At 41.7% G+C, this 22,661-nt stretch overlaps 1 long non-coding RNA gene across 1 annotated transcript in view; it reads left to right on the top strand.

The window, feature by feature from the left end:
- The window catches only part of LOC147444448 (uncharacterized), a 39,643-nt gene extending 17,385 nt beyond the window's left edge, over positions 1-22,258 (top strand). Inside the window, exon 2 of the long non-coding RNA XR_015190119.1 lies at positions 21,887-22,258. This is a non-coding gene — a long non-coding RNA (uncharacterized LOC147444448). The remainder of the gene's footprint in view (positions 1-21,886) is intronic.
- The last annotated feature ends 403 nt before the right edge of the window (positions 22,259-22,661 follow it).

Genomic DNA, 22,661 nt, shown 5'->3' with positions numbered 1-22,661 from the left:
GGACTTTCTTGCTTTTGTCTTCTAGAAAGTAATACTGGTTGGCTTTATAAAAATTATTCTTCTTTGCATAATAGTTGCTGTCATCAGAGTCTGAACTGTCTGAAGACGAGTCCTCTGTAGAACTGTCACTCATGGGGTGAGATTTAGACTTCTTTGCCTTTTTCTTGCCCTTTCCGAAGCGTTGCTTCTTGCTTCGCTTTTTGCCTTTTCTGTCTTCTTCGCTCGAGTCAGATGAGCTAGAAGAACTCTCAGAACAAGAAGAACTGGGTACTCCTTCAAATTGAACACGCTTCTTCTGTTCTTTGCCTTTTCAAAAGTAGATTGACAACCCAAATAACCCGGGAAGTCAGTGCCTTTCTTTTGCTTTTTGCCGTGCTTTTCAGCTTTGTTCTTTGCGTCAAAAAGCTTAGCAATTCGTGCATCAACCACTTCTTCTAATTCCTGCTCTGTGTACATCCTGGGAGTAGGAGGTTTCTTGGGTGGTTATGTGGTCTGCCCCCACTGCGTGTTGCACCTCCTTGACAGAGGTCTTGCTCTTATATTTTGCAAATTTTGGGTCTTTCGCAAAATTGAGCATCATCTTTGTTGCATCGCCAGTCAATCGTTGACGCTCCATCTCTTCTAGCTCTGCCTGAGTAGGTCGAGGTGGGCCATACTCCTTGCTTGAATCTTCGTTGTGATCCCTTCCCGCATCTCCGGATGCAGAGGGAGTCAATTGATCCTTGCCAAAAGCCACAGGTGCTACGAAAAAAAAAATAGGGATCCGATTTTTCGTAGAAGAGAAATCGGTCGTGCTCTGATACATTGTAATAGACTTGGACATTCCAAGTCATGAATCTACCGCAACAGCACAAATAACCACTTCAAAACAGTTCATAGTTCACAATTGATTCGACACTGGCCCGCGGAGTTCCGTCTTGGCGTCCCTTTCGGTATTTCTTTTTGTATTAATCTGAGTTCAAAGTACAAGAGTGCGGGCAGGCGCTCACACTCAGACTCTGCGTCCAGATGCTCTGAGTTATGAGGCCCTTGCCAGCTTATTTAAAGAGTACAAGGGATGCCAAAAGCAGAGCCCCAAAAGATTTTTTTAAAAGCTGCCCATAAAAACTGCCTCTAAAAATAAGCTTTTAAAATTAAAGAAACTTTAGTTTCTCTCTGATACCACTGTAATAGACTTGGACACTCCAAGTAGAGAATCCACCGCGACAACACAAATAACCACTTCAAAATAGTTCACAGTTCACAACTGATTCGACACTGGCGGCGGCGGAGTTCCGTGCCTAGAGTTATTGGCCCCAAAGATTGGCGCCTCTTTTGGTATTTCTTTTTGTATTAATTTGAGTTCAAAATACAAGAGTTCGAGACAGGCGCTCACACTCAGACTCTGCGTTCAGATGCTCTGAGTTATGAGGCCCCTGCCAGCTTATTTGAAGAGTACAAGGGATGCCAAAAGCAAAGCCCCAAAAGCTTCTTTTAAAAGCTGCCCATAAAAACTATCTCTAAAAATAGGCTTTTAAAATTAAAGCAACTTTAGTTTCTCTCTCTCTCTCTCTCTCTCTCTCTCTCTCTCAACTACTTGCGTAGCATAAAACAATGCCCAAAAGCTATTAAAGCGTTTTGCGTGGGATTTTCTCCTACATAGACAACAGCAGCCCGAAAAGCAAAACTATCGTGTACTGCTGTCACATTATTAGGCCCATGAACTGCGCCGCAAAACGCGCTGGCGTCCGTACTGCCACGTGGCAGATCCTCCGCAGATTTCGGATACAGTCAACCACATCACCTGTAGCCACAAGGCAAATGTGGAAGTACCATCGGGGTGTGTGTGGATGTGTATTGGCATGCCACATCACCGGTTTGTGACACAGCCCCGCTGCCCCCCCTGCACTTTTTTGCAGCCAGCCCTGCTGCCCCTATATTTTTTGCTTTGCCTTGCATTCCCCCTCCCCTGGGCAAGTACAGGTTTAGCAATTTTCTAGTAGGGAATTCACACTATAGGGAATTTTCTAACAATTTTTAGAAATTTTCAGAAATCCTCAGAGTTTGCAGACAGAATTTCTGAAATACAAAACTCAAGAAAATTCAGATAGCATACTTTTTTTGCAGATTTTGCAGAAATTGCAAGGGTACGCAAAATGTATACTTGATACGGGAGACAATGTATGCATACTGTGGAAACATTTGTGCGCTTAGTGGCTCTCGTTTTTCGGGCGTCGATTAAGCATGAGGAAGCAGAACAATAAAGCTGACCCTTTAGAGGATGCCATTCAAAAGTGCAAAGAGGAAATGACAGAGACCATTACCAAGATGAACTGCAATCTATTGGGCACAATAAAAATTCTTGAAGGGCGCGTGTTGATCCAAGAAAGCAAGATAAATGCACTGGAAGATCGGGTGACGACTCAGGATGAAGAGATTGTGTCACTCAAGAAGGATCTCGCCGAAGTACGATCAAGAAACACATTGGAAGAGGACGAACTGCAACCCTCAATAATCGAAGATATCAACACGATCAAGGAGCAAGTACGTGCCATCAAAGAGGGAGAAGAGCAACACAAAGAGATTACGACTTTTTGGATAGATGTTATTACAAAAACTCAACATAAGGCGGATGAAACCAAGAAATGGATCGAGGTTGCCAAGAAAGGAAAAGGCAAGGAGATAATGTCCACGTCCACACCTACTATCATTAATCTGACACTAGTGGAGGAGCAAAGAAGACGTGCCCGCTTTACATGTGAGAATTTGCAGTCTTCAAGACAAAGACAATGTGGACGAAGAGGTAAAAGAACTCATGGCCTTGATGGGGGGTTCAGGAGACGATGCACACAAGAGCTTGGAGAGTGGGCAACATAAAGAAAAATGGAAGCAGTGGGGAAACCTCAAAATAAAGGGCACTCATCCTCCGTTTTTCCTCCATGGAAGCGAAGAAGACCTTGAAGAAAAGGCCAACTCTTAAAGAGACAGTCATCTTTCTCGGGGATGATCTTACCCTCTCGTAGATCGCTCATATGCAAAAGGTAATGCCGGAGATTAGAGCGGCAAGGGGAAAAGGCAAGATTGCCTTTTACCGAGATGGAAGAGTGGTTATACTGGAGCGACGCTCCACATGACAGTGCGAGACTTATAGGACCAAGTTGCTGCTTGGAATTGTAATGGATCTATGCATCTTGATGTGGGTGCTTTTGAGGATAGTTTTATTGGAAGAGACATCATCTTCTACTCTGAGACACATCAGGCTCCTGGGAAATCCATGCCTCACATCAGTGGATATAGATGGGAGACAGCTTATAGACAAGAGACACAATCAGAGCATAGAGGACGGGGCTCAGGGGGAGTGGCAATGTTATTTAGAGAGGATTAGCAACCATTGATAGATATAGCCTGCAGGGATGAGCAAGCTAGGTATATGTGGGTGAGATTGAGAGAAGAGACATACATGTATCTTTACATTGCTATTTGCAACTTTTCCCCGAGTACGTCAGTCTATGCATCACCCAGAGGACAGTCCCTTTTTTTCTATTTTGGATGATGACATATGGGAGTTCTCTAGAGATGGTGACATTATCATTCTAGGGGACTTCAATGCTAGGATTTCCCATCACCAGATAGTGTTTTATGATACTTCAGAGGAGATTCTGAGAGAGCTAGATGTTGTAGAGACGGGCATGTTCAGACTATCACAGGATGTGGAATATACTGAGTATGGGCGACACCTGATAGACATAGGCACTGCACATGGATTGGCCATCTTGAATGGCCTACAGAGATTTCCTGTTGTGCGAGAGGTTTCACATGATTCCCACACAGACATGGAGCGAGCACAATGGATTATATCATGGCACAGCCGAGTCTCATCTCTAGTATCCAAGATCTCACAGTTGGGCCCAGACCAGTTGGGGTGGTAGTGGATCATGCTCTTGTGTCGATGACCATCTCCTTCCAGTTCAGTGTAGCACATAGGCCACGGGTAGCATCCCCTACTCGCTATACCTTCACACGGGAGACGAATTCTGTATACATAGACGGGATCTACAGACGCCTATGCACTGAGGAACCAGGGCGACCTCTGGAGGAGCTTACTACTATACTGACACAGACATTACATGATGCGGCAGTAGAGGCATACCCACACACCCAGCCTGAGCAGAGACGCTGTTCAGGGAGCATGTCTCAGAAGAGCTGGTATCATGAGGAATGCCGCCAGACTAGAGCTAGACTTCATAAGGAGGTGCTCTTAGGTGACATCACTCATAGACAACCACAAATTGACTTCCAATGCCTGGTGTGGCGCAAGAAGAGGGCATTTTTGGCTCGACTAGAGCAGGATCTATACCAGCTATTCTTGAGTCAGGACTCGCGTGAGGCGTGGAGGCTCTTTCATGAGTAGTCCCCCCCTCCGTGACCCCCTCCCCCCCCCCCCCCCCCCCCCCCCCCCCCCCCCCCCCCCCCCCCCCCCCCCCCCCCCCCCCCCCCTCTTTTCCCTTGCCATTACCTCTACAGAGACCTGGGATCAGTACACATCATCTTTGTACACAGTACCTCGACATCCGCCCCTCTTGACCCCCCCCCCCCCCCCCATCCATGCCCGCACACATGTGCTTTTTTCACCGTTGAGATGGTGAAGAAATCCATTGACAGGATCAGGACTGGGAGATTATATGATCATGATGGCTTAGTGTTAGGTTTAATGGCCATGTGGCCGACCTCCCATCACTAACTGCCGCTAACCCTAAGTGTATAACTATACACTTGTGTGAGCCACTAACACTAAGTACAATGTGTATTGTGCCTTAGTGCATAAGATAAGAGAAGAAAGAAAGGGGACATACAGTACGTTGGCTCTCCCCCTTGAACCTGTGTGTGGCTATGTTGGTTTGTGTGAGTGTGTGCGTGCGTATTCTTCTTTCGTTGTGCTCCCAGGTCCTCCCCATCATCTGGTATCAGAGCGGTTTCATTCCTGAAATCGTTTCCGTGCGCGTGCACTTTCAAGAGTGCAAACAGGATTCCGATTTCGACATTGACAAGCTCAGCTTCCTGAGAGAGTTTCCAAAAGGTGTCCTATGATTTTACCCCCCTTTTGGAGCCATTCGAGCCATCAGAAACCCCATAGTTCGAGCTACGGTTCAAGAGCTGAAATTTTCAACCCTCTTGTGGTAGTTTGTGTTGCAGTGCTTCCATAGCCTGCTTACAGGTATCATTGTTGCAGTCTCTTCCATCTATGAGAGCCCACAGCTCATTCAGGAGTGTGTAGCCTCTTTCGGAGTGGCCTCATATACACACATAGAGTGGGAGCTTGACAACATTGTCTTCTTAGACTACAGGTACAGGTATAGGCTACAGGTCTCAGTGCTTGCGATATTATGGTTCCAATGGGATTGTTTATGCGTACATGCATATGTTGACACTTTTGACAGTGTTTGAGCTATTTTGAGAGCGGATTGACTCCCCGTAGGGATGTTTAGTTGCAGGCACATGCTTTTGACGCCTATTTGAGTGTCTTGACAGACTTGTACGTCTTTGTGGATACTGTCATTGTACGCTTTTGTGAAGCCATCTTTTGGCTAGTACGGTAGTCCCGGCCATTTCTGAGACTTGGTCCGGAAGATAGCTATTTCTGAGACTTGGCTATACGTTTTTTGCTGCATAACCTACATTGTTGAGGGTCGATAGCGTGAGGTTTTCATTGAGCTAGATGTGGAGATACCTTCGGTGATACAGGTAGCTGGAGCATCCCTTACAAGGCCTCGCATAGGACATGTATAGAGTGGTATAGGTGCTTCTCATCCTGAGTTGGCGGTCTATAGTCAGTTTGACTATTTATGCGCCTCAGTTGGTCTCTATACAATGTGATTTTGAGAGGCATTGCTCTCTTTTATGCTTTGTGAGTGACATACTTGGTCATTTTATCTCGTATTTTTGTTGACATAGTCCCAAATACAAAGGAGACTCTGCCAAAATTTTCCCAGAATCTTTTGGTAGTTTTGTCACCATGTCTACTAACAAAGACCGTGACATTTATGACATAAAGAAGTTTGATGGCACTAATTTTCAGCTTTGGAAGAATCAGATGCAAGATGTGCTTGTCCAAAAGAAACAGAAATTGCCTATTATTTATGCGACACGGACTGAAGAGATGAATTTGACTCAGTTTCAGTGGGAGGAGCTTGATGAGCTATGCAGATCTACTATTAGATTGCACCTTGCTGAGTCAATGTACTTTTCAGTGCTAGAATGTGAATCTGCCTATGCTTTATGGCAAAATTTATGCAACACTTATGAGAAGGATACGGCAAGTAATAAGGTTTTCATGATGCGAAAACTGTTTAACCTTCGCATGAAGGAGTCAGCCAATGTTTCTAGTCATATTAATGACTTTGATTCTCTATTTGCCTAGATTCGTGTACAACGGATCAATATTGATGACGAGATGAAAGTAATCTTCTTACTTTGTTCGTTGCCACCCTCATGGGATATCTTTTGCACAGTTGTCAGTAACTCTGCTCCTAATGGTACGCTAGTGTACATTGATGTCACTAGTTCTCTTTTGTCAGAGGAAATGCACCGCAAGGCTATGGATAGCTCGTATCATGGCAAAGCTCATTATGTGCAAAAGGATGAAAAACAACGTAAAGGTCGTTCTTGGAATCGTGAATCCAAGAAAGAGGGCAATAGAGATGCTTCAAAGGGTAGATCAAAGTCTCCTGGTCGTCGCAATGTTCAATGCCATTATTGTGATAAGTTTGGTCACATAAAGAAGGATTGTTATGCTTGGAAGCGTGACAAAGGTAAAGGCAAAGACAAAGACAATGATGATAAAGAGGAGAAACCAAAGAGTTCGGTTAAGATTGAAGAATTGAACATAGTGCAAGATGATTGTGATGCACAAGGCATCAATATGTTGACTGAAAATAATGATGTATTTTATGATGCACAAGAAACTTTATCTTTGCAGAGTTCTATGCTAGCAGAGCTACTTGTTAGTGGTGAAGTGTCCCATACATGGATTCTTGATTCGGGCGCTTCGTTGCATGTCACACCTCATAGGCATTGGTTTACTACATATGAGGAAACCATTGGCACTGTTATGCTAGGTGACAGCTACTCTTGTGACATTGTGGGCATAGGTGATATTGCTATGGTTATGAAAAATGGGGTGAGGTTTACCATACATAATGTGCGTCATGTTCCAGCTTTGACACAAAATTTGATTTCGGTTGGACGTCTTGATGACTTGGGTTACAAAGTCACTTTTCATCAGCAGTTTTGGCGTATTGCGAAAGGTCATCTTATTTTAGCTCATGGTTCTAAAGTTGGTACACTTTGTCTTCTTTATGTATCTAACAAGAACAGTGTCCTTTCTGTAACCGAGCTGCCAACTGTTGCTTTGTGGCACAGCGGGTTAGGTCATATGTCAAAGAAGGAAATGGAAACTCTTTCTCATTTGGGCTACTTACCGTTTTTATCATTTTCTGATTTTCCCTTTTGTGAACACTGTCAATATGGTAAGCAAACACGAGCACATCGTACACAGTCTTTTGACAAAGAAAGAAAGCCCTTAGAGCTTGTGCATAGTGATTTATATGGGCCTATGCCTTCTAAATCCCATGGTGGTGCGTTTTATTATGTTACATTCATTGACGATGTAACACGACATGTTTGGGTTTATGCCATGAAGTCTAAAGATGAGACTTTTTCTTGTTTCAAAAAGTTCTTATCTCAGTCTGAACATAAGTTGAAAGCTTTACGATCAGACAATGGTGGAGAATATGTCTCTAAAGAGTTTGCAGACTTCTGTTCAAGTAGGGGAATTAAGTGCGAGTTTACAACTCTTTATACCCCTGGACAAAATGGTGTTGTCGAACAAATGAATAGGACCATCCAAGAGAGGATTATGTCTTTGCTATCATAGGCTAATTTACCGCAAGCGTTTTGGACTGAAGCATTATACACTGTTGTGTATTTGATCAATAGATCACCACATGCTTCATTACAGTTTCGTGTACCTTTGGAGTTATGGTCAGGACATAAGTTGTCTTAGTGATGTTTTTCGATGTATCACCTCCTGTACAGATAGATCCAGAGCCAGTTACTACACGGGCTAGTACAAGCTCTGAGCAGCCAAGGAGATCTCAAAAGGTCTCCCATGCGCAAGAACGGTTTGTTCCAGGCGTGGACTTTGTGTTGCTGACAGATAGTGGTGAGCCTTCTTGTTACAAAGAGGCTATGCTAGCCAATGATAAGGTTCAGTGGGAACATGCTATTGAGGCGGTCTGGGGCGGGCAACAAGAAAAGTGGCCTCCAAGCACTCTTCTAGGCTCCCATGCTGCTCAATTGGGTTGGGGTTGGAAAAAACAACAAACACACACACAAACCCGCAACCTAACCCTACACAAATTTGGGGCACCACCTAGTTTTGGATGCGAACTAGGACGCGTAGAGAGAGAGAGAGAGAGAGAGAGAGAGAGAGAGAGAGAGAGAGAGAGAGAGAGAGAGAGAGAGAGAGAGAGAGAGAGAGAGAGAGAGAGTGCTCGGGCTGCTTTGAAACGTATCGGCAATGATCAAGCAAACACAACTATATATTTAAGAAAGAGAGAGAAAGAGGAAGGGGGTGCTTGTTGCATTAATACCTTCTTACAAATCTGTCATGACAAATCAAAGTGAGATTAGTATTTGTTCAACATAGCTTGCGTAAATTTCACCACAACACATCACAAGAAAAGCCACCCCAATCACTGTCTTAAGGCCAGGGGAGTCCTCTCCACCCTGTCGCCCTCTTACAGTATGTGGGATTTATGGCTAGATTGATGACAACACCAGAGACAAGCTATCAAGAACTTAACAAAAAAACACCAAGACACTTATGCATCATTGTTGTCCATTACTTCACGTTGGAAGAGAGACAAAGTATCCAAGCTTAGTCCAAATCCACCCTCCTTGATTCAGCAAATGTTGGGCTTACACTAGTAGGAGAAATGATAGATTTCCTACTCTCAATTGAATGATCACTCTCTCTCTCTTACAATGGCATAGAGTTCCCTTGCTAATCCCCTATTACAACACATGCACATGCATAAGACAATGAGGTTCCACTCAAGAGCTCCTTCTAGAGAGGTTGAGCTTGGCTTCTCAAGCTATAGCATAGTGCTCTTGCTTATGGCTCCCCTCTTTTGTGCTAGCTACACACTCCTTTTATAGCAATTTTGAAGGCTAGGGTTACTCCTCTAACCATGGTTGGGTTAGATTTTCAGCAATTTACCTAATTTCTTTTCGTTGGAATTATCAAGAAGTTGGTGGGGAAAGAGAGAGGAGAGAAATGGAAGTGATAGGACTTTTCATAGTGGGTTAGTGTTAGTAGAGTTAGTATTAATTTACAAATGGAATTGGATATTTACAATGGGAGTATCCATGTAGGATACAAATAAGGAAGAAAAACTCTTAAGATGTAAGAAAAGGTGGATTTCTTACAAGGTTGATGCTCCAAGTGTCTTGAGTAGGGCCAATTTTGACGCTTGTTGACGGTCCACTAGCTTTGACGGTACATTTTTTCTCCACTCTTAACCTTCCTTGAGAGACAAGGTAATTGAAGCTGAGTAATCAACCACCATGATGCTGTCTTTTAAAAGAAGAGGCTGAATTTTGTGGTTTTTTTGATAGATATGGGTAATTTGGAGGAGGAAAAATGAGACTAGGTGGTCAATTTTGGAATGGAATTGTGTGTGGGAGGTATGAGTTCACCATGGTTTCTCTTATTCTTCAAGGTTGAGGAGAAGGTGAGTAGGGTGCAGAGAGGAGTGGTGAGAGAGGTGGGGATGATGAGTGGAGAAGTGTGTGTGAAAGAGGAAAATGATAAAGTGGAAGAAAGAGTGTGGCTGCATAGCATGGGAAAACTGGGGTCCACTAATAAAATCATAGCTCACAGCTCGTAGCTCAAAAATATGAAAAAATTTGAGGCAAAAGTTCAGCCCACGAGCTACAACTTTTGTTTGTATCACCTTTTCAAATTCGGAGAGCAAGTGAACTTTAAAAATTCAGCAAAACCGACTGTTTTTTTCCACTGCACAAAGTCCTTGTGGGGTCCTTCTTTGGATGATTCTTTTGAATACCTCCAAGAGTGAGCTGTCCATAGTGCATGTATCCATGCCACCTACCCTTGACCTTATTTGGTAGGTCTATAATTGAAGATATTGTTGAGATCATGATATAAGTGAATAGTACAACTAAGAAAATCAAATATTGAGGGGTCTAAAAAAATATGTACATGTCAAATATAAATAATATAAGTAGAAAAAATATAAAGGGATCAAAAGAAATCTCTCTCATTATGAGGCTATCATAAAAAGATAAATATTTTTGGTGTTCTAATTTTTTAGAAAAAAAACAAAATAGATCTAGGAAGGGAAAAATCACAATAGTGAAAAAATATACACATAAATAAAACTAGTTTTTTTGGAGTTTTGTTGGGATGGAGTTACACCAAATATAAGAGAAGCTTACAAGAAAATATTTCTATATGGAATAAAGAGTATAAAAAATGGTAAGAAAAATTGTGGTAATGGTGAGGCAATGTACAGAGCATAAATAATACCCACCTAGGTAGAAATATTTAAATAAATACCAAAATAATTATGAAAAAATCTTTTATTTAGGCCCTATATACAAAGAAATATTTACATACGCATGGGCCATAATATACTTATATTTTTTATATTTTTGGCTCAACTAGCCCAATGACTAGCTAATTGAAGGTTTTTTATTTCAGTAAGGAGATATGGGAAAAGTCCCCTAACTCACACGCACCTATATACAGTGAAAGGGTGAGGGTAACCACAGTGTTTGAGTGATTTAATAGGGTGAGATAACTCACTATGGCAATTACAGAGAGCCGAAAAACGGTTATCATTAGCCCTCCCCCAGGATGATGGTATATTCATGTACCATCATAAAGAATCTTTTCCAAAGAGAGTTCTTCAGAGTCCTTGACAAGGTCTTCATTGTTTGGCCCCTTGGAATTTTGGTTTGTGTTACACTACTTACATGGGATAGTTGCCTTTTGCTCTAGTAGATCCTTTGGTAGAAGGCGACTCAAGTAAGGCTTCAAGCGATAGCCGTTTACCTTCCTGGAGTGCTCTTTCCCATTCAAGTCCATAAGTTGATAGTAACTTGAATTGAAAGCCTTCTTGACTATGTATGGCCCCTGCCATCTTGTTTCAAATGTGGCATCAAAACGATTATCGAGTCGATTGTCATACCTTAGCACAAGATCTCCTTCATTGATGCCTTTGTCCTTCAGTTTCTTGTCAAGCTTCTCCTTTGTCTGTGTGGCTTTCCTCTTATAGCACTCGTATGCTGCTTCTCTTTTCCACTCAAGCTCAGCTAAGGTAAGAAGTCGATCCATCCATGCTTCTTGATCATCTTGTGCTGATTTGCCATGAAGTCGCATTGTTGGAATTTTTAGCTCAATTGGCTGTAAAGCCTCTTGACCATAGACCAAGTGAAATGGTGTGAACTCCGTGGCTTCCCTATATGTGGTTCGATATGCCCACAAGGCACCATCCAAGAAGTCATCCCATAATTTTGTCTTGTTTTGCACCATCTTTCTAATGATTCCTGCAATGACACCATTAGCCTTCTCCACCAAACCATTTGACTGTGGGTAGTATGGTGTGCTATGACGATGTAGAATGTGAAGCTCTTCACAAACTTCTGTGAGCAAGCCCTTCCTAAACCCTGGACCATTATCAGAAACAATCTCCAAAGGTGTGACAAATCTACAACAAATGTGAGTGTAGACGAATTTGCTCACTGTTCTCTCATTTACCTTTGCCATACTTTGTGCTTCCACCCACCTAGTCATATAGTCTACAGCCACTAGAATGTAGAGTTTACCATTTTTGTCCTAGGCAGAGGATCCATAGCATCAATGCCCCACTTTTCAAAGGATCCATTTGCAAGCACGATTTGCCTTGGACCATAAATCAATCTTCTATTCCCATTTACCTGACAATCGTGACAACTTTTACACCAATGTTGGACATCCACATGCAGACTTGGCCAAACATACCCCGCAAGTAAAATCTTCTTCACAGTTAATTCTTGGAAAAAATGACCACCACATGCCTCTTCATGCAAACCTTTTAGAATGGCTGGAATTTCCTCGATAGTTGGTACTCGTCTGCACACTTGATCCTTCCCTCTTTGATAGAGGGAGCCTTCTAGGAAGAGATAGAAACTTACCTTCTTCATGAGTCTCCTCTTCTGAGCCTTCGTGAAGTCTTGTGGAAACTCACCCTCCAAAATGTAACCAATAATGGGAGCCAATGACTCCAATCCCTGGTATCTCGGTTGCTTGACAGCTGCTGCCACCATGATGACCTGCACTTCTCTCTCAACACATGTAACTGCTTGTTGTGCAAGTAAATCGGCATCTTCATTTTGTTTCCTCGGAATATGATATAGTTGCACTTCTTCAAACTGATTAAACATCCTACGAATGGCATGAACTTTTGTCCTTAAGCTTTCATTCTTGCATGCCCAAATGCCTAAAATCTGTTTAACAATGAGAAGTGCATCTCCCTTTACCATGAGACGTTTTATCCCTTGGCCAATGCACATCTTCAAACCATGAAGTAGTGTGTCGTATTCTGCTTCATTGTTGCTAGTTGAACCTAGTAGATTGACCTTCTCTTTCATGACCACCTCTCCACTTGGGTTAGGCAACACTAGCCCTCCCCCTGCTCTTCCTGTGGCTCGTCAAAAAGCTCCATCAAAGAACAAGGTAAAAGCATTGGGAATACTTTTTGGTGGTGGCAATGGTAGGGTCTTTACTTGAGGCACCTTAATTTCCTTCTCATGTACCCTATAAGTGAGAATCCCCGCCAATTGTGCACGCACACTATCTTCTACCTTGAAAGAGTATTGGAACTCTTGCAACTCCATTATCCACTTTGAGATCCTAGTACTAAGATTCATTTGAGATGACACCCAAGGGAACAAATTTTTTGCAGTGAGAATTACAAAAGGTTTTGGTAGCAGGTAGGATCTAAACTTTCTCACCGCAAACATGAGAGAAAGCATCATGAGTTCTGCTTCTGTGTAGTCTCTCTCCAAAGCATTCATGACCCTACTAGCAAAGTAGATGAGTCGCATCTTTGTACTGTGGAGATCTTGTTGTAGCAACACAGCACCAATTGTTTCCCTTCCAACACTAGAGCTAACAAAGAATGTGTACTCCCAACAAGGAGGCATGAGTGTTGGTAGCTCTGACAAAATGACTTTAATGTTACAAAAATACGCTTCGAGCTCATCAGACCATGCAAATTCTACTTGTTGTGTCAACTTTTGCAAAGGATGAAGCAACTCCGAGGCTAAGTGAATGAAGCGTGACATATACTTCACCTTCTGAATGAAAGAGATGACCTCCTTAAGACTCTTCGGTGATGGGAGCTCAATAAGAGCCTTTGCCTTTGAAGGATCCACCTCAATGCCTTTATAGGAAACCTTGTGACCGAGCAAGATCACTTCATCCTCACCTATGTGGCACTTGTCGGGGTTGAGTTGACCTCCCATGTCGTAGAGCTTCTTTAAACCTTCTTCTACCCTTTGTAGATGCAATAATTTTGAGCTATAAATGCAGAAATCATCAGTGAACACCCTAATTGACTTTCCAAAGAATGCTTGAAACACCATGTTCATGAAACGTTGGAATGTTGCAGGAGCATTTGTCAGACCAAATGGCATGACTCTAAAAGCATAACAACCCCAAGGAGTGATAAAGGTTGTTTTCAATTGATCTTCCAATGCGATACCTATTTGAAAGTACCCTGAGTAGCCATCACACATAGTGTAATTCTCATGACCAGCTACCTCATTTAGTATCTCATCTTGAAACGGGAGGGGAAAGTGATCTCTTTTTGTTGCCTCATTGAGTGGACGGTAATCCACACACACCCTCCACTTTCCGTTTTTCTTAGGAGTGACAACAACGGGAGAGACCCACTCTGAATTCTCCACTGGATAAATGAAACCTGCTGCTAGAAGCTTTCTTACCTCCTTGAGTAAAGCCTGCTCCTTGATGACTCCTAGCCTTCGTAGCTTCTGAGCCTTAGGCGTGGCCTCTGGCTTCAACTCAATTTTGTGTTGAACAGCATCTACTCCACGCACATCGGTGTAGTCTTCTAGCATTCTTTCATCTTCCACTTTTTGGTTCTCTTGGGAACCTACCTCCTCCAAACCTTGACAAGAGGTCTCTTGGTTGGTTGGCTTAAACCTTACCCCCATGACTTCGATGGAAGACTCCTCTTCAGTAATGCTGCCGCTACTTTCTTCTTCTGAAGTGTTATCAGTCCAACCTTCTTCCGTCTCACTTTGAGATGATTCTTCATGGAGCTCCTCTTGGCGTTGCTCCTTCATGTCAAAGACAACCTTCTTATGATTGTCGTTCCTGCAAATTATCTTTCCACTCTCCCAATCTTGCAAAGCTCGCATTTTCATTAGCCATGGTCTCCCTAAGATAAATGGGTAACCATTTCCTTTGGTAGACATGACATAGAAATCCACTGCCTTCTTAATGCCAAAGGCCTCCACAAAAACATTTTTACAAATGCCTACGTACCTAGCCTTGCTATTGTTTGCCATCTTGACCTTAATTTCAGGTGTCTCATGGATGTGCATGCCTAGTTTTTGCATGAGTCCCTCTGTCATGATGCAAATTTGTGCACCCCCATCCACTAGACCTTTCCTAACCAATCTCCCTTTTATGTAACAATCTAACACATGTGTAATGTCCTCATTCATTTCAGCTTGTGCAATTTTTACAACAGGCACACTCTCTTTTACCTTTCTCCTAGTGCTAACTGCCCTTGTTAAATCCCTCCTAACTTGTGGACATAATGCAAGAAATTGAGGCCATGAGATATCAGGACCCTTACCTCTCATGTCTTCCAACAGGTTGTATGGAGCCATTCCATGTCCAAGAGGAAAGTCTTGGAGGTTGATACGACGTCGAGTCCTCTTAGCTTCCTTGGTCTCCTTTGCCTTCTTTTCTCGTCCATGGTCACTTTGTGATGTAACTCCTTCTTTCTCCTTACCTTTCCCTCGGCCACGCTTAATGCCATTTTCTTCCATGTCAACCTCTCTTGAATTTGTCACCTCTACCACATGCACGTTTGGGTCTGGCAAAGGTGGAACTCCTTCCACTCCTTGTGGAGGTGGTCTTGCTCCATTTGGCCTTTGTATAAGCCGTGGTTGCTGACTAGTTCCTTCACCTGCATTCATCACTGGGTAATTCAAGTTAGGTCTCCTTGGCTCCCCACGGGGACAAGGACAATTATACATCCCATGTCCAGACTCACCGCAATTCCAACATTGCAAGACTCTCCTAGGTCGTGGGTCTCGCTCTTCAGACTTCTTTGCTTGTCCCTTTGGACCTACAGCTTGTGCAAGGTGAATTGACAAGCTGCTTAAAGATTCATTTAACTTCTCAATCACTTCCCCCTTAAGCACTTGAGTTTTCTATATTTCTCAGCAGCCCTAGTTTCAGCTGCATCAAAAGTAGCAGGTGCACCCGCCTCAACTTTTACCTTAAGGTCAGGAAAGAGTCCGGCTATGAACCTCTCCTTCTTTAAAAATTCTGCACCATCACCAGGGTTAGCAACATTTCGTATCCATAGAGCCCAAAGACGTAGAAACTCTTGCTTGTATAAGTAGTAGTCATCTAAGTCTTTTTGCTTATGAGAAACAATGTCTTGCCATAGTTTTTGAGTGTTTTGGGGATCAAAGAAGTCTCTCTTAAAACAATTCAAAACTTCTGTGTAATTCCCTTTAACTTCCTCAGGCAAAGAGTCAAACCAAGTGCTAGCATCTTTCCTAAGGACCACCTCAAACATTTCTACACGTTCTTGATCAGTTACTATCCTCTTGATACGGCAAGACATCTTGAAATTCGCTAGAAATAATTCTGCATCCTCTCCAGGCTCTCCAAAGAAAAGAGGATATCCAGACATTTGGCGTTGGCTCTCCATTGAATTGATTTCAAAGTGACGCGTTTTTGTTTTTTCTTTCTTTAAAAGATTTACACAATAATATTTTCTAAATTGCAATCTATTCTACAACAAAATAAAAATATTCACATCAAATGACCTATGATAATCAATAAGAGGTAGAATGACAGGGTTTGGTGATACGAGAATTTCTCCTACTCTTTGGGCACCAAACATGAATACCATACGTTGTTGAAAATGGATTTTTCTACTAATTGCAATGTTTACTCTAATGTGTCGAGTGAAATGAAAGGAAAAAACCTGTATTCCTAGGCCATTATCCATGGTCTATGCATGACCTAATTCTTAAAACAAAACAAAAATATAAACGTCCAAACTAAGGTCGTACCTAATGAGAGGCAAAATAAAAGGATTTACTGATGCGTTTATCTCTACCAACCTAAGAGGACCTAAAATTCTATGAATTACTCGCTGAAATTGTAACTTAGTACTAACAATTATGTGTACCTTTTGCCTTACAATGGGAATGAAGGGATCATACAAATTCTCGTGATTCATGCAAGCTACTTGATTATGCTAAAGGTTGAGCCTTCACAAAACATACACAAGCCTGTCCTCAGTGGGGACACCAATTTGAGGCGGTCTGGGGCGGGCAACAAGAAGAGTGGCCTCCAAGCACTCTTCTAGGCTCCCATGCTGCTCAATTGGGTTGGGGTTGGAAAAAACAACAAACACACACAAACCCGCAACCTAACCCTACATAAATTTGGGGCACCACCTAGTTTTGGATGCGAACTAGGACGCGTAGAGAGAGAGAGAGAGAGAGAGAGAGAGAGAGAGAGAGAGAGAGAGAGAGAGAGAGAGAGAGAGAGAGAGAGAGAGAGTGTGCTCGGGCTGCTTTGAAACGTATCGGCAATGATCAAGCAAACACAACTATATATTTAAGAAAGAGAGAGAAAGGGGGAGGGGGTGCTTGTTGCATTAATACCTTCTTACAAATCTGTCATGACAAATCAAAGTGAGATTAGTATTTGTTCAACATAGCTTGCGTAAATTTCACCACAACACATCACAAGAAAAGCCACCCCAATCACTGTCTTAAGGCCAGGGGAGTCCTCTCCACCCTGTCGCCCTCTTACAGTATGTGGGATTTATGGCTAGATTGATGACAACACCATAGACAAGCTATCAAGAACTTAACAAAAAAACACCAAGACACTTACGCATCATTGTTGTCCATTACTTCACGTTGGAAGGGAGACAAAGTATCCAAGCTTAGTCCAAATCCACCCTCCTTGATTCAGCAAATGTTGGGCTTACACTAGTAGGAGAAATGATAGATTTCCTACTCTCAATTGAATGATCACTCTCTCTCTCTTACAATGGCATAGAGTTCCCTTGCTAATCCCCTATTACAACACATGCACATGCATAAGACAATGAGGTTCCACTCAAGAGCTCCTTCTAGAGAGGTTGAGCTTGGCTTCTCAAGCTATAGCATAGTGCTCTTGCTTATGGATCCCCTCTTTTGTGCTAGCTACACCCTCCTTTTATAGCAATTTTGAAGGCTAGGGTTACTCCTCTAACCATGGTTGGGTTAGATTTTCAGCAATTTACTTAGTTTCTTTTGCTTGGAATTATCAAGAAGTTGGTGGGGAAAGAGAGAGGAAAGAAATGGAGGTGATAGGACTTTTCATAGTGGGTTAGTGTTAGTAGAGTTAGTATTAATTTACAAATGGAATTGGATATTTACAATGGGAGTATCCATGTAGGATACAAATAAAGAAGAAAAACTCTTAAGAGATAAGAAAAGGTGGATTTCTTACAAGGTTGATGCTCCAAGTGTCTTGAGTAGGGCCAATTTTGACGCTTGTTGACGGTCCACTAGCTTTGACGGTACATTTTTTCTCCACTCTTGACCTTCCTTGAGAGACAAGGTAATTGAAGCTGAGTAATCAACCACCATGATGCTGTCTTTTAAGAGAAGAGGCTGAATTTTGTGGTTTTTTTGATAGATATGGGTAATTTGGAGGAGGAAAAATGAGACTAGGTGGTCAATTTTGGAATGGAATTGTGTGTGGGAGGTATGAGTTCACCATGGTTTCTCTTATTCTTCAAGGTTGAGGAGAAGGTGAGTAGGGTGCAGAGAGGAGTGGTGAGAGAGGTGGGGATGATGAGTGGAGAAGTGTGTGTGAAAGAGGAAAATGATAAAGTGGAAGAAAGAGTGTGGCTGCATAGCATGGGAAAACTGGGGTCCACTAATAAAATCATAGCTCACAGCTCGTAGCTCAAAAATATGAAAAAATTTGAGGCAAAGGTTCAGCCCACGAGCTACAACTTTTGTTTGTATCACCTTTTCAAATTCGGAGAGCAAGTGAACTTTAAAAATTCAGCAAAATCGACTGTTTTTTTCCACTGCACAAAGTCCTTGTGGGGTCCTTCTTTGGATGATTCTTTTGAATACCTCCAAGAGTGAGCCCTCCATAGTGCATGTATGCATGCCACCTACCCTTGACCTTATTTGGTAGGTCTATAATTGAAGATATTGTTGAGATCATGATATAAGTGAATAGTACAACTAAGAAAATCAAATATTGAGGGGTCTAAAAAAATATGTACAAGTCAAATATAAATAATATAAGTGGAAAAAATATAAAGGGGTCAAAAGAAATCTCTCTCATTATGAGGCTACCATAAAAAGATAAATATTTTTGGTGTTCTAATTTTTTAGCAAAAAAACAAAATAGATGTAGGAAGGGAAAAATCACAATAGTGAAAAAATATACACATAAATAAAACTAGTTTTTTTGGATTTTTGTTGGGATGGAGTTACACCAAATATAAGAGAAGCTTACATGAAAATATTTCTATATGGAATAAAGAGTATGAAAAATGGTAAGAAAAATTGTGGTAATGGTGAGGCAATGTACAGAGCATAAATAACACCGACCTAGGTAGAAATATTTAAATAAATACCAAAATAATTATGAAAAAATCTTTTATTTAGGCCCTACATACAAAGAAATATTTACATACGCATGGGCCATAATATACTTATATTTTTTATATTTTTGGCTCAACCAGCCCAATGACTAGCTAATTGAGGGTTTTTTATTTCAGTAAGGAGATATGGGAAAAGTCCCCTAACTCACACGCACCTATATACAGTGAAAGGGTGAGGGTAACCACAATGTTTGAGTGATTTGATAGGGTGAGATAACTTACTATGGCAATTACAGAGAGCCGAAAAACGGCTATCACTATGAAGAGGGAGCTATCCAGTATTGCAAAGAACAAAACATGGGAACTTGTTCCATTGCCAAAATGTAGGAAAGCTTTGCCTTGTAAAGGGGTTTACAAGAAGAAGATTGCATCCAACATTGTGAACTACAAAGCTCGTTTAGTGGCCAAAGGTTTCAAGCAAGAATATGGTGTAGATTTCCTAGAAATCTTTTCTCCAGTGGTCAAGATGACGAAACTAAGAATGTTGCTTGCTTTGGTTGCCAATGAAGATATGGAGCTTGATCAAATGGATATCATTACAGCTTTCTTACATGGTGATCTTGAGGAAGAGATCTATATGCAGCAACCTGAAGGGTTTATGCTCAAGGGCAAGGAACATTTGGTATGTAAGCTTCTGAAAAATATCTATGGCTTGAAGCAATCGTCCAAACAATGGTATCAAAAGTTTGATGCATTTATGCGTTGCATAGGCTATAAGAGCAGTAATGAGGATCCATGTCTTTACATGAAAAGACAACCAAATGGACAGATTATTATGCTTATCCTTTATGTAGATGACATGCTTATTGCTGGTCCTTCTAAGAAGGACATTGATGACTTGAAAACCAAGCTGAAAATTTAATTCGACATGAAAGATTTGGGTGAAGCCAATCATATTTTGGGTATGCGCATTACTCATGATCGTAAGAAGAGGTTATTGTACCTTTCTCAAAAAGAATATGTACACAAGGTTCTTGATCGTTTCAACATGCAGAAGGGGAAGACCTTGAGTACTCTATTGACTGCATATTTGAAACTTAGCAAGAACGATTGTCCCAAATTTGCTAAGGAAAAAGCTGCGATGGCTAAAATTCCTTATGCTTCAGCTTGTGGTAGTCTCATGTATGCCATGGTGGCTACAAGACCTGACATTGCACATGCAGTGGGAGTTGTCAGCAGATTTATGTCTAACCCTGGTAAAAAGCATTGGGATGTTGTCAAGTCGATTCTCAGATACTTGAGTGGCACTACAGATAGACAGTTATGCTATGGTCATGGAGAGTCATCCATTCAGGGATTTGTAGACAGTGACTATGTAGGCTGTGTTGACAGTCGTAAATCAACAACAGGTTGGATTTACACATTTGTTGGTTCTACTATTTCTTGGAGATCTGTTCTTCAAGATTGTACATCCATTTCTACCACAGAGGCAGAGTATGTTGCATTGAGTGAAGCATGCAAAGAAGCTATTTGGCTTGCTCGCCTAGTGAAAGATCTTGGATTGGAGCAGTGTACACCAGTTCTTCATTGTGACAGTCAAAGTGCTATTGCCTTGGCTAACAATCTAGTGTTTCATTCCAGAACGAAACACATTGATGTGCGCTATCACTTCAGTCGTGAATGCCTGACAAACAAGAGCCTTGATTTAGTGAAGATTCCTACATCAGAGAACACAGCGACGGATGCACTCACGAAGAGTCTCTCCAGCCATCAGTTTCAACACTGTCGTAAGTTGATGGGCATTGGGTGAAGAGTGGTACTCTTCCATTTTTATAGTCTCCCACATTGTCCATCAAGTGGGAGAATGTTAGGTTTAATGGCCATGTGGCCGACCACCCATCACTAACTGCCACTAGCCCTGAGTGTACAGCTATACACTTATGTGAGCCAGTAATACTAAGTACAATGTGTATTGTGCCTTAGTGTATAAGATATAAGAGAAGAAAGAAAGGGGGCATACAGTACGTTGGCTCTCCCCCTTCAACCTGTGTGTGGCTATGTTGGTTTGTGTGTGAGTATGTGCGGTCGGCCACATGACCGCCCATCACTAACTGTCGCTAACCCTAAGTGTACAGCTATACACTTGTGTGAGCCACTAACACTAAGTACAATGTGTATTGTGCCTTAGTGCATAAGATAAGAGAAGAAAGAAAGGGGGCATACAGTACGTTGGCTCTCCCCCTTCAACCTGTGTGTGGCTATGTTGGTTTGTGTGTGAGTGTGTGCGTGCGTATTCTTCTTCCGTTGTGCTCCCAGCTCCTCCCCATCACTTAGTGGTTGAGCATTTCATGCATGCCAAAGATCTACTAGCAGAGCTTCTAGTAGTTATGTTGAACCGTGCCATGTGTGAGGGCTTGCCTGATTGCTTCTTTTAGGTGTTTATGTACAAACACACAGAAGCTCACTATTCTAATTTTGCAAGCATGTGTAGGGTTATCTCGATCCATAATATTTCTTAACGCACATGCTCTCCGATAAAAGTGGCGTGTACAGTTTTGGAGTGATTCTACTGGAGATGGTGACAAACCTGCAACCTATTACCAGGGAAAGAGTCTCGTTAGAGAGGTGAATGGAGCAGACTTCCTTGACCTAGGACACTTGTTAGCTCCGGTTAGATTGGACTTACTGCATGTTTCTCATGACGTATTGTAATTATGTGTTTTGTATTACAGATGGAGAGAAAGCTTCTTTGAACGAAATTCTAAAGGTGGCAACCAAGAAATATAGAAGAGAACTTGGTGAAGTAAATCTTGAAAAAAACTTGTAGATTATTAATCTAAAAGATGTGCCTAATGGAATTGGAGATGGTAATGGTTGTGTATACAAATGATGTTTGAGCAATTTTTTTAATTGACATTGATTTATTTTACAAATTGATACAGGTTCCTAAATCTAAAGATATGCAACTGGAGAAGTGCAGATTGTTTCAAGTTTCAACCAGGCACGGAAGTCTACAGAGTTGTACTATTGTATATTGTATAGGATTTTGAGAGAGATGCTACCTCAAAAATGAACTGGAGTCTGGAAGTTTACAATATTGTATAAGTTTTTGAAAGAGATGTTTACTGTCAATTGTTACTCTGTGGACGTAAAGACCAATGTATTATTGTAGCTCACAAGCAAGTTAGAGGAGTCGTCCGAGCCAAGCTAGAAAAGGTAATTGCCAATGTCACTAGCAATGGCACCAAAGTGCTAGTGACACAGAGGACTAGGATGCAGGACTTACAAATATTGAAGTGCTACAAGGTGGCTGTCTTGAGAGAGATTTTTTCATGTAAGTATAGATTAGGTAGTTTTGTTTTCAAAATTGAGATTGATTTATAAATGATTTTCGTACTTTCTCTAACCTGTGCAACAAAGTTGAAATATTGGCTAAGCAAAGTTGCTAAAAAAATATAATAAAACATCTCAGTTTAATGTGAAATGTCGTCTGATAGATGACATTGCCAATTGTTATTCCATGGACGTAAAGACCAATATATTGGTAGAAGGTACAAACTTGGCAATAACTTTTATCTCTAGAAATTAAATGACACTTGATATGACGTATTGTAATTATGTATTTTGTATTATAGATGAAGAGAAAGCTTCTGTGAAGAAATTCTAAAGGTGGCAACCAAGAAATATAGAAGAGAACTTTGTGAAGTAAATCTTGAA

The sequence above is a fragment of the Adiantum capillus-veneris genome, chromosome 13, assembly GCF_014529385.1.
Source record: "Adiantum capillus-veneris isolate H3 chromosome 13, ASM1452938v2, whole genome shotgun sequence".
NCBI classification, from domain to species: Eukaryota; Viridiplantae; Streptophyta; class Polypodiopsida; order Polypodiales; family Pteridaceae; genus Adiantum; species Adiantum capillus-veneris.
This window is presented reverse-complemented; position numbering and strand designations above follow the sequence as displayed.